Below are 12,695 nucleotides of genomic sequence, written 5' to 3'. Positions count from 1 at the left end.
GATAATATAAAAGGAAAAAGGAGCTTCCTTCATACGCCAATATTAGAGTAAAAATCAGACTATAGAATATTCATCATAAATCAGCTGACAAGTGATTACACAGATGTGTGGAGAAGCCAGTCTATTGCTGTATTCCCATAAGGTCTATAGTTTCAATCCGCTACTTGTGGATGAGAATACTGCGTGAGGTCTACTGTTCACAGAACTACTAGTAACATGGTCCTCTCACTACAACAGCTTGTAACCGGGCCACGGACTCGGCTGTGCTCGGGAATGTTCGGCTAAACTCGGCTCCCCTCGACGAGCGTCGCCCTAGGAACGGGTTGCCATCGGCAGTCCGGACCTGAAGTTCGTGAGTGTAACTTGCCGTGAGCGCGTATCGTGGTCCACGTTATTTCGTGACATTACGTGATCCGCCGGTAACGCTAGATTCGAGATAAACCCTCGGGAAATTGTGAAATTTATCTGGGAAATTATCCAGACTACTCGATTGATACGTGAAAATTTTAATTTTATTCATCCGTGAAAAAAACTGGTAACTCCACGAAAATACTAGTGAAAATTCATTCATTCGAGAAGATTAACTGATTGGATACCTCCAATTTATCTCCCGAAAATACTCGATTAATTTGTGAAGACTAATAATTAGATTAATTCGTGAAAATTTATTTATTAATTCATAAGAAAACTGGGAACTCCACGAAAATACTAGTAAAACTTCATTTATTCGTAAGTTTGGAGATCCTTCAATTCCCCAAAAATACTTGGTTGATTTCTGAAAAATAATTTATTAGTGTAGATAAACAGGTATATACATCAAATTATTCGATTGATCTGTGTAAATATATCAAACAATTTTCTAAAAATAAAATTTATTCGTGGAAAAAAACTAAGAGATCTCTAAAATCACTTGATTTATCTTTGAGAATCTATTCCTAAAATTATCCATAAAATATCCATAAAATTATTTGATTGATCTGTGTAAATATATCAATCAATTTGTAAAAATAAAATTTATTCCTGGAGAAAAACTGAGAGATCTCTAGAATCACTTGATTTATCTTTGGGAATCTATTCCTTTATTCGTGGAAATAAACTAAGAAATCCCCAGAAGTGAAATCCTTGATATGCTTCAAAAAAATCCTCCGATAACATACAGTTTTGATATCTATTAAAGAACCACTACACACCCATCAATAGCAATCAATCATTGATATATATATATATATAAAGAAATCGTGCGTTCATCAAAAATCCATCATAACTGAACTGCTCTCACTTTAGTGAGAAATTTGTCATTATTCTATGATGTTCAAATATGCAATATTTAGTCAAAGTTGAATTTCTCATTGTAGTATAGAATTATTCTCAAACTGTTCTGTCTTGTAAAATATTAAAATTCACAAGAGAATACATTCGGATGTATTGAAAATGTTTTCAACTTAATGCTCACTTGTAATTGTCTCTAGTTTTACAATATGAGGATCATTATTATAATAAGACTCATATAATAGAAATAATATACAAGAAAACGAACTCTGGAAACTCTATAATAATTATTTCAGATGTAAGAAATTATCATACCAGTCTCACACTAAAATTTTTGTGTAAATGATAAACGCACAGTTGATTCTTATTGGGACAAACTGTCGTATAATACGATTGGTTCTAGATGATTCAATATTTTATTGATTGAATTGTGGCAAAGATCCATCAATAACTAATAATTTTTTTGATAATCGACGTATTTATACTCCACTAATTACTTCCAATAATAATCAAATCAAAGTGATTAAGAAATTTGCATAGACTCTTGAGTGAGTAAGTTTATGCGGATAGCGTAGTCCTCACGGAAATTGTTGGTAGAATGAGACTCAAACCTCATGAGACGACATTGATGAAGTGGTAGATTTTTTGGAGTGGAATAGGTGTATTTTGGGAGAAATCAATAGTTTGTCGGACTTGGACTTTTCTTCTCTGGAGGCAAAACTAAAGGTCAGTTCTCTAATTATTTTTTTAATAACTCAAATATTTAAAAAGTGTGCTCCTGCACACCATATTTCCAAAGGTTTCCTAGAAAATATCGTCCATGATCACACTATTGTAAAAATTCTAGCAATATAATTTTTTCTATTTAAAGTCTTGAACTATCAAGCAATAATAAAATAATGTTGTTTCCCATTATTCTTTATTCTTCTTTATTCATTCTTTTCACAATGGAGCACAGATTGGGAGAGAAAAACTAAGAATACCTTGTACTATTTCTCTCCCAAATTTAGGTAGCATTAAAAGTCCAAAATTCAATAAAATAAATAAAATAGAATAATTTATTAATTTATTCGAATTAATGAATGCATTGGACGGGCTCTTTGCTATCAGCATCTCTCTCAAGCTCTTAAAACCAAACTAGACGAGTTCTAGAGTGACTCAAGAGAGACACAATATAAAAGCAACCTGCAGCTTATATCATTCTAGCTCCACCATAGCAACTTTCATCTTCAAATCGCTAATATCTTTGGCTCTATATCTATATAGCTACATCCATATCAGTAGCCTATATAAAGTGCGGAGTATCTAGGCTTACTGAAACATATATCTGACTCCATATATATAGGTAAATTGTAGCATATCTCTATATCAGTATATAAAGTGAAAAGTATATAGGTATTATAAAACATATCTCTGGCTCTATATCTATAGCTACATTGTTGTACATCCATATTAGTAGATCAAGTGCAAAGTATATAGGTACACTAAAAAATATCTCTGTCTCCATATCTATAGATTATACCAAATCTATATCAGTTGTCACGATGTATATCGTAACTAGAGAAAGGCATTGAATGTAGGGCTCATTTATTCGACGCTCGGCTATCTATCATAGAATCTGAGAGGTCAACGTTCAAGCCAGCCACTGGCCTACCGCTCAGCGTTGCTGCGCATCCTCTCTCCCCTCCCTCTCGGTCACTGAGGGAGGCTCGAGAAAGGCCAGCAAGAGGCAGTCGAGTTCGGAGAGCCAAGTCGAGCGGTCGAGAGAGGTGAGAAGGAAGCAGCGAGCAGCTAGCAACGTCACAGTACACCAGTACTAAGTGAACTCCGATTTCTTCAGCGACCGGGAGTTGTGTCGAGGCTAAAGTTGATTAGCCTCTCACACAGTGAACTCCACTGCTCTACACTCGTTTGGGCGAGTGTTAAACGACACTTAACCTGTTTGGACGACGGGTTGCCAGTTTCGACCAACGACAACACGTCAGGTTTGGTCGAAACCTGACTCCCCATTGGTAGGCCACCAGTGGGGCATCGAGGCGAGATAGGACATCCAGGAAGGTCAGGAAAGACCTTTCCCGCAACTCCGCGGACGATCCGGACCCCAGGAGGACAGCTAGTGCCCGGCCAGTAGGACTTAGGAAAGTCCAGAGTGCTGGCCGCCGCAGCGCAGTAGTCCAGTGCGGGATCGCAAGAGGACGTCTAGGAAGGCCAGGAAAAGCCTTTCCCGCAACTCCGCGGACGATCCGGACCCCAGGAGGACAGCTAGTGCCCGGCCAGTAGGACTTAGGAGAGTCCAGAGTGCTGGCCGCCGCAGCGCGCTGGTCCAGTGCGGGATCGCAAGAGGACGTCTAGGAAGGCCAGGAAAAGCCTTTCCCGCAACTCCGCGGACGATCCGGACCCCAGGAGGACAGCTAGTGCCCGGCCAGTAGGACTTAGGAAAGTCCAGAGTACTGGCCGCCGCAGCGCACTAGTCCAGTGCGGGATCGCAAGAGGACGTCTAGGGAGGCCAGGAAAAGCCTTTCCCGCAACTCCGCGGACGATCCGGACCCCAGGAGGACAGCTAGTGCCCGGCCAGTAGGACTTAGGAAAGTCCAGAGTGCTGGCCGCCGCAGCGTGCTGGTCCAGTGCGGGATCGCAAGAGGACGTCTAGGAAGGCCAGGAAAAGCCTTCCCGCAACTCCGCGGACGATCCGGACCCCAGGAGGACAGCTAGTGCCCGGCCAGTAGGACTTAGGAAAGTCCAGAGTGCTGGCCGCCGCAGCGCGCTGGTCCAGTGCGGGATCGCAAGAGGACGTCTAGGAAGGCCAGGAAAAGCCTTTCCCGCAACTCCGCGGCCGATCCGGACCCCGGGAGGACAGCTAGTGCCCGGCCAGTAGGACTTAGGAAAGTCTAGAGTACTGGCCGCCGCAGCGCACTCGTCTAGTGCGGGATCACAAGAGGACCTCTGGGAAGGCCAGGGAAAGCCTTTACCAGGGCCCCGCAACCAACCCGGACCCCGGGAAGACACCCGGTGCCCGAGGACTAAGACTTAGTCCCGACACGAGGCCCTTTCTCACGACTAACACTGCAAGGTTCCTGTTCCCTTCTTTCCGCGACCAACCCTGTTTGGCAGTGCGAAAGCACGGCCCCTCTTTCCTAAAAGAGGGAAACATTCCTCCAAAGCACTCAAAACCCTGTTTCAACCCCCAACCCGAGCGAGGGTGGTTGACGGACGCCCCACCAAGACTCCCGTCCCCTGCCGCGGCCCTCCCCAGTCGCCGACTGAGTTTAGCCGGCCCAGAGCGACACTGGGAACTCTGATAGAAATAGGTGTGGGCAAAAATCTACTCAGAAGATTGGCGCCCAACGTGGGGCCCAAGGCAGGAGGAGAAAAGCAGCAATGAGTGCAGAAGAGAAATGTAATCGCGCCAGAGAAGACCAGGAGGCGCGAGAGGATAGCAGCGATCCAGGAGTGTCTTGGATTTACAAACTCCACCGGAATGAAGCAGTGGATCTAGCAGCATCAGCAGGGCTACCTACAACAGGTACAATGGCAGAGCTCAGGAGAGCTCTTGTCGAAAACCACCGGAGGACAATAGTGGAGGCCGCCGGTCTGAACAGGATCGGTGGCGGAGCTGGCACAGGTCAGGAAGAGGAAGGAGCTGCAGCTTTGTGGCCACCAGTCGCGGAGGCCACTGCATGTTCCAGACTGGAAGAAATACCCAAGGAGACGTCTCCAGAGTTCGATGGAGACTCCAGCAACTCCTGGGTGTACAGAGTGCACGATCAGGGCTTGATTGATCTAATACTCGACTCAGTGCTGACAGATAGCACAAGTACAAGCCTGAGGAGGGCTCTACTGGAGCAACGACAGCGGATTGTTGCGATGCTCCCCGTTCTGGATAATGGGGAGGAGGCACTTCGTCGAGGAGCGCGAAGGCCAGCACCAGTTAGCGAGGAGGCAGAGCCTGCGCTGGTGAGGCCGGAGATGCCGGAGAGGCATAATAACATGTCTAGGCATGTGTTGAGGTCACCTACCAGGTCAGCGGTGCCTGCTACATCCTGTATGGACCCGGGTGCCGTGTGTGACAAGGTTCGAGGGTGGCGGCTCTCATATGATGGGAGTGGAGATGCTCCAAGTTTTATGGAGCGGCTCGAGGAGCTGCAACAAGCATATGGCTTGTCTAGCAGACAGTTATTTCCAGCGCTACCTGAAATGTTAGCGGGGAAATGTTCCTTATGGATGAGGAATAGGAGAGAACAGTGGAGACACTGGACGATTTCCTGAGAGACTTTCGGTCTCGTTACTATCCACCTACTTATGAGGAGGATCTTGAGAATGAAATTCTCGACAGGCGGCAGAGAGAAGGCGAGCTCATAGACGACTATGTCGAGGAGCTGCTAACGCTGATGAGGAGAAGAGGTGGTTTTTCAGAGAGTAGCCAGGTACAGAGATTGTACAAAAATCTTTTACCACGCTACAAGCTCTACATCAGGGAGGCTGAAGTGTACACCACCGACAACTTGCTACACTTAGCGAGGCAATATAAACGAATTAAATTCGAGGAGAAGAGTGCTCAACAGAGACAACGAGCTGTGAAGCAGGAGGAGGTGAGGAAGCAGACCAAGCCTCGACAGGAGACGACTACGACACAGCGCCGGAGTGAACAGCCTACAGAAGGACCCTTGTGTTGGCAGTGCAAGAAGGCGGGACACTGGAGATCTGAGTGTCCGGAGGTTTCACTCTGCTCAAAGTGCGGGAAGCCACGACTGAATTGTTCCTGTGAGAGAGAGCAGAAGAAGACTTCTGATAAAACAGCTGTGGTTAAAACAAGACTTCAAATCCAGCTAGAGCCGGAGCTCCAGGATGACAGCCGTCTCTTCACTATGGTGGAAATAGGAGACAGACAGTATAGTGCTCTTCTCGACACCGGAGCAGAGTCCAACTATATTAGCTCTAAAGCTTTTAATAGTTTGGAAGCAGTGGAACGAGAGCCTGTGCAGCGCGGCGCTGCTATGGCTAATGGAGCGGCTGCACGTCTGCGAGGTGGTGTTATAATCAACCTGAAAATCGGCAGAATATCCCTATTAACAACACTCACAATAATGGATGGGCTTTCTTCAGATATCCTGCTCGGTATGGAGTTTCTCCGTGAGCACCGGGTGAAAATAGACCCCTATTCCCGGTCAGTGGAATGGGATCCTCATCTCGTCAAAAAGCACATTGGAGACGATATTTCCACTCCAAAAGTGGGAAAAGGAGCTGTCAACTCGAGGCTGGCTACTGTTAAAACCCAGCCTGCCATAGGGAGGCCAAGGAAGCCACCTGGAATTATTCCTGTGAAGAAGCAGGAGAAGAAGAAATTTCCTCAAGTCCAGAAACACGTAGGAGCCGTGTGGAAGACTAGAAAAGAGGAATTTCTTTCTCAGAAAATTCTCCAGCCCGTGGAAAGTTCATTTGCTGGCACTGTAAACGAGCTGGGCACTGGAGGTTCAGCTGTCCGGAAAAGCTGTACCGGAGGCGGAAGAAGGAGGATAATTTTCAGCAAGGAGCTGGAGATAATCGTCAAGCAGTGCAGTCTAGAAGACTGCCGGTGCTGGAAACTACACTCAAAGTAGTTTCAGATATTAGAAACAAGAATTATAATGCCAACCGGTATTATAATTGGAAAAGGAGGACAAGGAAGGTGAACTCTGGACAGCTAGTCTACAGGAAGGAGTGTCACCTGTCCTCGGGTGCTAATCAGCTTGCCGCGAGGTTAGCGCCGGAATTTTCTGGCCCATATGAGGTCAAGGAAATGTTGAGTGCCGGTAAGAGGTTTACTGTGCACGAGAAGGGCACCAAGCTCCAGCCACACCTGCCCGAAGATGAGGAAGAGGATGGTGATGGAGCAGTTGCGGAAAAGGTGGACGGAATTCGAGCGGATGGACAGCAGGAGGCCGAGCGAGTCTATAGAGGGTCGCTGCCTATCCGGAGGATGGGATACCAGAGAGGTGTCACGCGCCGCCAATAAGGAGGTAAGAGGCGAGAAGGGGTGAATATCATAGAAGTTCAATCATATCACAGCTTTAGAGCTATTTTTGATTCATAAATTATCCCATTTAAAATGAGGAAATTAAATTTTGTTATCAAAGACAAAATTGTATAGAAATTGAAGAAAATTAATTCAGAATTATTAGCACGAATTTATCAGCCGAATTTTGAAAATTAATACCATTAGCACGATTCCGAAAATAATGAAAATATTAATAGACTGACATAATTTATTGTTGTTGAAAGAAATTTGTCAATAGTATATTGAAAGGAAGAGAAGGAAAAAGCATATTCCGTTTAATTTTTCCTATAAAATAGGGTTTTATTAAACTAAATGGCAACTCAACCATTACAGTTTAATTAATATAATCAGTCATAAAGCAATGGCTGAATTAAATGGAAAAAATTATTATTGACAAATTAATGCATTTCTTTTGATCTGAAGGCAATCTCAGTAATTTCAGTTTGAAATTTATGTACAACATTATGATGTGACCAAGCAAGGGTAATCAAGAAAATTTTCTACAGTCTATGACTAGTTAATAACAGCCAAAGTCGATTCCAACTAGACTGAATTTTCTTGATCGGTATATTACCGATATTGTTGTAACCAAGTACGGGTTAACAAACAAAATTTGCAGTAGCATGTTTTCTATTTGCCATAAATAGTTGATGGCGGAATGAGTGGATAGAGAATATTAGAAAATATTATAAATCAGTATGATCTGACTAATATTTTAACCATGAGGTAATGGTTATAATAATTGAAATCATTTAATGAAGCTGGTGGTAATTGCTTAAATCCGTGTAAAGTGTTACGATGCAGTTAATTAACAGACGTTATTATACTGTGGGATAAAAGTGAATTACATTGCAATTAATTATTCATGTGGAATGAATAAATTGCGTTTGATTGTGAGTCGAGATGTACTACAATCGGTGGTTATTAGCTTCAGATTATGATTTAAATTTTCTAATATTTCACTTGAAAATAAAGTCGGAGAACTTACGATAAATTGGAATAAAATAATTATTATTTCAATGGGAATTAATTCTATGTTGGATGGAAAAGTTATTTGAGCTGTGCTGTACAGATAAGATAAACATTATCTCAACTGGCTAACTGCTATCGCCAAGCTTCTAGTCTGTAGAGAATTACTTCTCCTTTTCAATAACAATTTATAAAATAGAATTCATGTGAATTCTAGTTTTTCCAGATATTCTACTGCTATTGAGTCAGTCTGTGTTAGATCGTGCTATTGTTAGTTTGGAATTAGATCACGTCTCGAGGGTGAATCTAATTCTTACTCAGCCTACCATCATGAGTTATTATTGACGGTGTATTGATTCATTCAATTATTACTATTTGTGCTGATTGTTGTGATTATTTTTCGGAAAATCAATATTTACTGAATGTGAATTAATTAACAACTGTTGTGTCATTATACACGCCTTGTGTGAATAATTACTTTGAAAAAGTAAATTAAGATTTATTTCGAGGTGAAATAAGTCTTGAAGTGAGAAAGAGAGATTGAGCAATAAATGTTCACTGATTGTGAATTAATTAGCAGATGTTATCTGTTATAATAAACACACTGTCATTTATATCCAATGGATGGTTACTTTGCATAAGTAAATCATGTGATTGATTTCATTATTGAAATGAACAGTGAGAAGTGGAATATTGAGTTGAAATTTATAGTTCCGATTTTATTATTGTGATATAATGAGAAGGCTGTGAACCTCATAACAGATCGAAAATGAATTATTATTTCGACCACATTTAATTGTGATATAAAATCGAAATATGTGGTGTAACATCACAACTAGTGGCTTCATGTCAACCATATAATTCAGTATTCCTCATCATATTATCATCTCTCATATTTTATTGTGAACAATAAGTTGCTGATACACTGAACTAACTGAGAGTATCCATCACTCTGACGCTTGGTAATTTTCCTGGACTCCATTTCGCCTCTATCAACTTCTGCCTCCTGTGGAGTGGTACATTGTTGTGTATCACGTTTCTTCTTGAGGATGGGGACTGCAACTTGAGTCTTCTTCCTCGACGAGCTCCTGGGATTATTGGAGCTGTATCTCAGCTGACTATTGCTGAGACCACGACAAGTTCCTGGTCGTGTTGGGGATTCATTCCAGCTGTCTGATGCTGGAAGGTAAGGCAGTGTGAAAACACGGCCATGCAGGGCGAAAGCCCGGCACATGCAGTGCGCAAGCACGGCGAAGCAAGGCAGTGTGAAAACACGGCCATGCAGGGCGAAAGCCCGGCACATGCAGTGCGCAAGCACGGCGTCCTCGGCAGTGTGAAAACACGGCCATGCAGGGCGAAAGCCCGGCACAAGCAGTGCGCGAGCACGGCGAAGCAAGGCAGTGTGAAAACACGGCCATGCAGGGCGAAAGCCCGGCACAAGCAGTGCGCGAGCACGGCGAAGCAAGGCAGTGTGAAAACACGGCCATGCAGGGCGAAAGCCCGGCACATGCAGTGCGCAAGCACGGCGAAGCAAGGCAGTGTGAAAACACGGCCATGCAGGGCGAAAGCCCGGCACATGCATTGCGCAAGCACGGCGACTCATTGCAGTGCGGAAGCACGGCGTTTCCCTTGCAATGTTATTTGGGTTCCCAGAACCTGTCTGAGGTGTTGTTCACCTCGTTTTTTTTGTGTTACCCGCCTCTCCTGGCAGTGCGAGAGCACCGCGACTCTCATCTGCAGTGCGGAAGCACGGCGTCCTCGGCAGTGTGGAAACACGGCAACTCTGCAGTGCGGGAGCACGGCGTCCTTTTCGCGATGCGAAAGCATAGCGTTCCTGGCAGTGCAGAAGCACGGCGCCCCGGGCAGTGCGAAAGCACGGCGTTCCTTTTGCAGTGCGCAAGCACCGCGTCCTTATTTTCGCAGTGCGGAAGCACGGCGGAAGCACGGCGGCCTCTTGCAGTGTGCAAACACGACGTCCCCCATCGCAGTGCGGAAGCACGGCGGCCTCTTGCAGTGTGCGAACACGGCGTCCCCCATTGCAGTGCGGAAGCACGGCGGTCCTTTGCAGTGCGAAAGCACGGCGTTTCTTGCAGTGCGAAAGCACGGCGTCCCCCATCGCAGTGCGGAAGCACGGCGGCCTCTTGCAGTGTGCAAACACGGCGTCCCCCATTGCAGTGCGGAAGCACGGCGGTCCTTTGCAGTGCGAAAGCACGGCGTTTCTTGCAGTGCGAAAGCACGGCGTCCCCCATCGCAGTGCGGAAGCACGGCGGCCTCTTGCAGTGTGCAAACACGGCGGTCTCTTGCAGTGTGCGAACACGGCGTCTCAACGCAGTGCGAAAGCACGGCGCAGATCTTCAAGATCTTCTCTGAAGCTAGGCCTAGGATCTGGCCGGGTAGCTTGCTCATTTCTTCGGATGGTGCCGACGCATCACCACCGGTTGGCGAGGAACCAACTGGCGCCCAGCTTATGTTCGGTCTATGTTGACCGGCGGAGAGGCAGCAGAATGTACTCAGGCATTTGGGACCTTCTGTCTGCCGTTTACCCTTCCATCCTCACCCCCCCCTCTCCTCACCCTCTCTTTTCCCCCCCCTTCCCTTAGTAGGAACAGTGTGTCACGATGTATATCGTAACTAGAGAAAGGCATTGAATGTAGGGCTCATTTATTCGACGCTCGGCTATCTATCATAGAATCTGAGAGGTCAACGTTCAAGCCAGCCACTGGCCTACCGCTCAGCGTTGCTGCGCATCCTCTCTCCCCTCCCTCTCGGTCACTGAGGGAGGCTCGAGAAAGGCCAGCAAGAGGCAGTCGAGTTCGGAGAGCCAAGTCGAGCGGTCGAGAGAGGTGAGAAGGAAGCAGCGAGCAGCTAGCAACGTCACAGTACACCAGTACTAAGTGAACTCCGATTTCTTCAGCGACCGGGAGTTGTGTCGAGGCTAAAGTTGATTAGCCTCTCACACAGTGAACTCCACTGCTCTACACTCGTTTGGGCGAGTGTTAAACGACACTTAACCTGTTTGGACGACGGGTTGCCAGTTTCGACCAACGACAACACGTCAGGTTTGGTCGAAACCTGACTCCCCATTGGTAGGCCACCAGTGGGGCATCGAGGCGAGATAGGACATCCAGGAAGGTCAGGAAAGACCTTTCCCGCAACTCCGCGGACGATCCGGACCCCAGGAGGACAGCTAGTGCCCGGCCAGTAGGACTTAGGAAAGTCCAGAGTGCTGGCCGCCGCAGCGCAGTAGTCCAGTGCGGGATCGCAAGAGGACGTCTAGGAAGGCCAGGAAAAGCCTTTCCCGCAACTCCGCGGACGATCCGGACCCCAGGAGGACAGCTAGTGCCCGGCCAGTAGGACTTAGGAGAGTCCAGAGTGCTGGCCGCCGCAGCGCGCTGGTCCAGTGCGGGATCGCAAGAGGACGTCTAGGAAGGCCAGGAAAAGCCTTTCCCGCAACTCCGCGGACGATCCGGACCCCAGGAGGACAGCTAGTGCCCGGCCAGTAGGACTTAGGAAAGTCCAGAGTACTGGCCGCCGCAGCGCACTAGTCCAGTGCGGGATCGCAAGAGGACGTCTAGGGAGGCCAGGAAAAGCCTTTCCCGCAACTCCGCGGACGATCCGGACCCCAGGAGGACAGCTAGTGCCCGGCCAGTAGGACTTAGGAAAGTCCAGAGTGCTGGCCGCCGCAGCGTGCTGGTCCAGTGCGGGATCGCAAGAGGACGTCTAGGAAGGCCAGGAAAAGCCTTTCCCGCAACTCCGCGGACGATCCGGACCCCAGGAGGACAGCTAGTGCCCGGCCAGTAGGACTTAGGAAAGTCCAGAGTGCTGGCCGCCGCAGCGCGCTGGTCCAGTGCGGGATCGCAAGAGGACGTCTAGGAAGGCCAGGAAAAGCCTTTCCCGCAACTCCGCGGCCGATCCGGACCCCGGGAGGACAGCTAGTGCCCGGCCAGTAGGACTTAGGAAAGTCTAGAGTACTGGCCGCCGCAGCGCACTCGTCTAGTGCGGGATCACAAGAGGACCTCTGGGAAGGCCAGGGAAAGCCTTTACCAGGGCCCCGCAACCAACCCGGACCCCGGGAAGACACCCGGTGCCCGAGGACTAAGACTTAGTCACGACACGAGGCCCTTTCTCACGACTAACACTGCAAGGTTCCTGTTCCCTTCTTTCCGCGACCAACCCTGTTTGGCAGTGCGAAAGCACGGCCCCTCTTTCCTAAAAGAGGGAAACATTCCTCCAAAGCACTCAAAACCCTGTTTCAACCCCCAACCCGAGCGAGGGTGGTTGACGGACGCCCCACCAAGACTCCCGTCCCCTGCCGCGGCCCTCCCCAGTCGCCGACTGAGTTTAGCCGGCCCAGAGCGACACTGGGAACTCTGATAGAAATAGGTGTGGGCAAAAATCTACTCAGACAGTATATAAAGTGCAA

General features: G+C 47.1%; 1 protein-coding gene across 1 annotated transcript in view; it reads left to right on the top strand.

Moving 5' to 3' along the window:
• The first annotated feature begins 348 nt into the window (after positions 1-348).
• The window catches only part of LOC120350764 (hemicentin-2-like), an 822,623-nt gene continuing 810,276 nt past the window's right edge, over positions 349-12,695 (top strand). Inside the window, exons 1-2 of the mRNA XM_039425529.1 lie at positions 349-535; positions 1,790-1,995. The gene's annotated coding sequence lies outside the window, so the exon portion shown is untranslated. The remainder of the gene's footprint in view (positions 536-1,789; positions 1,996-12,695) is intronic.

Source organism: Nilaparvata lugens, chromosome 4, assembly GCF_014356525.2.
Source record: "Nilaparvata lugens isolate BPH chromosome 4, ASM1435652v1, whole genome shotgun sequence".
Lineage (NCBI taxonomy): Eukaryota > Metazoa > Arthropoda > Insecta > Hemiptera > Delphacidae > Nilaparvata > Nilaparvata lugens.
This window is presented reverse-complemented; position numbering and strand designations above follow the sequence as displayed.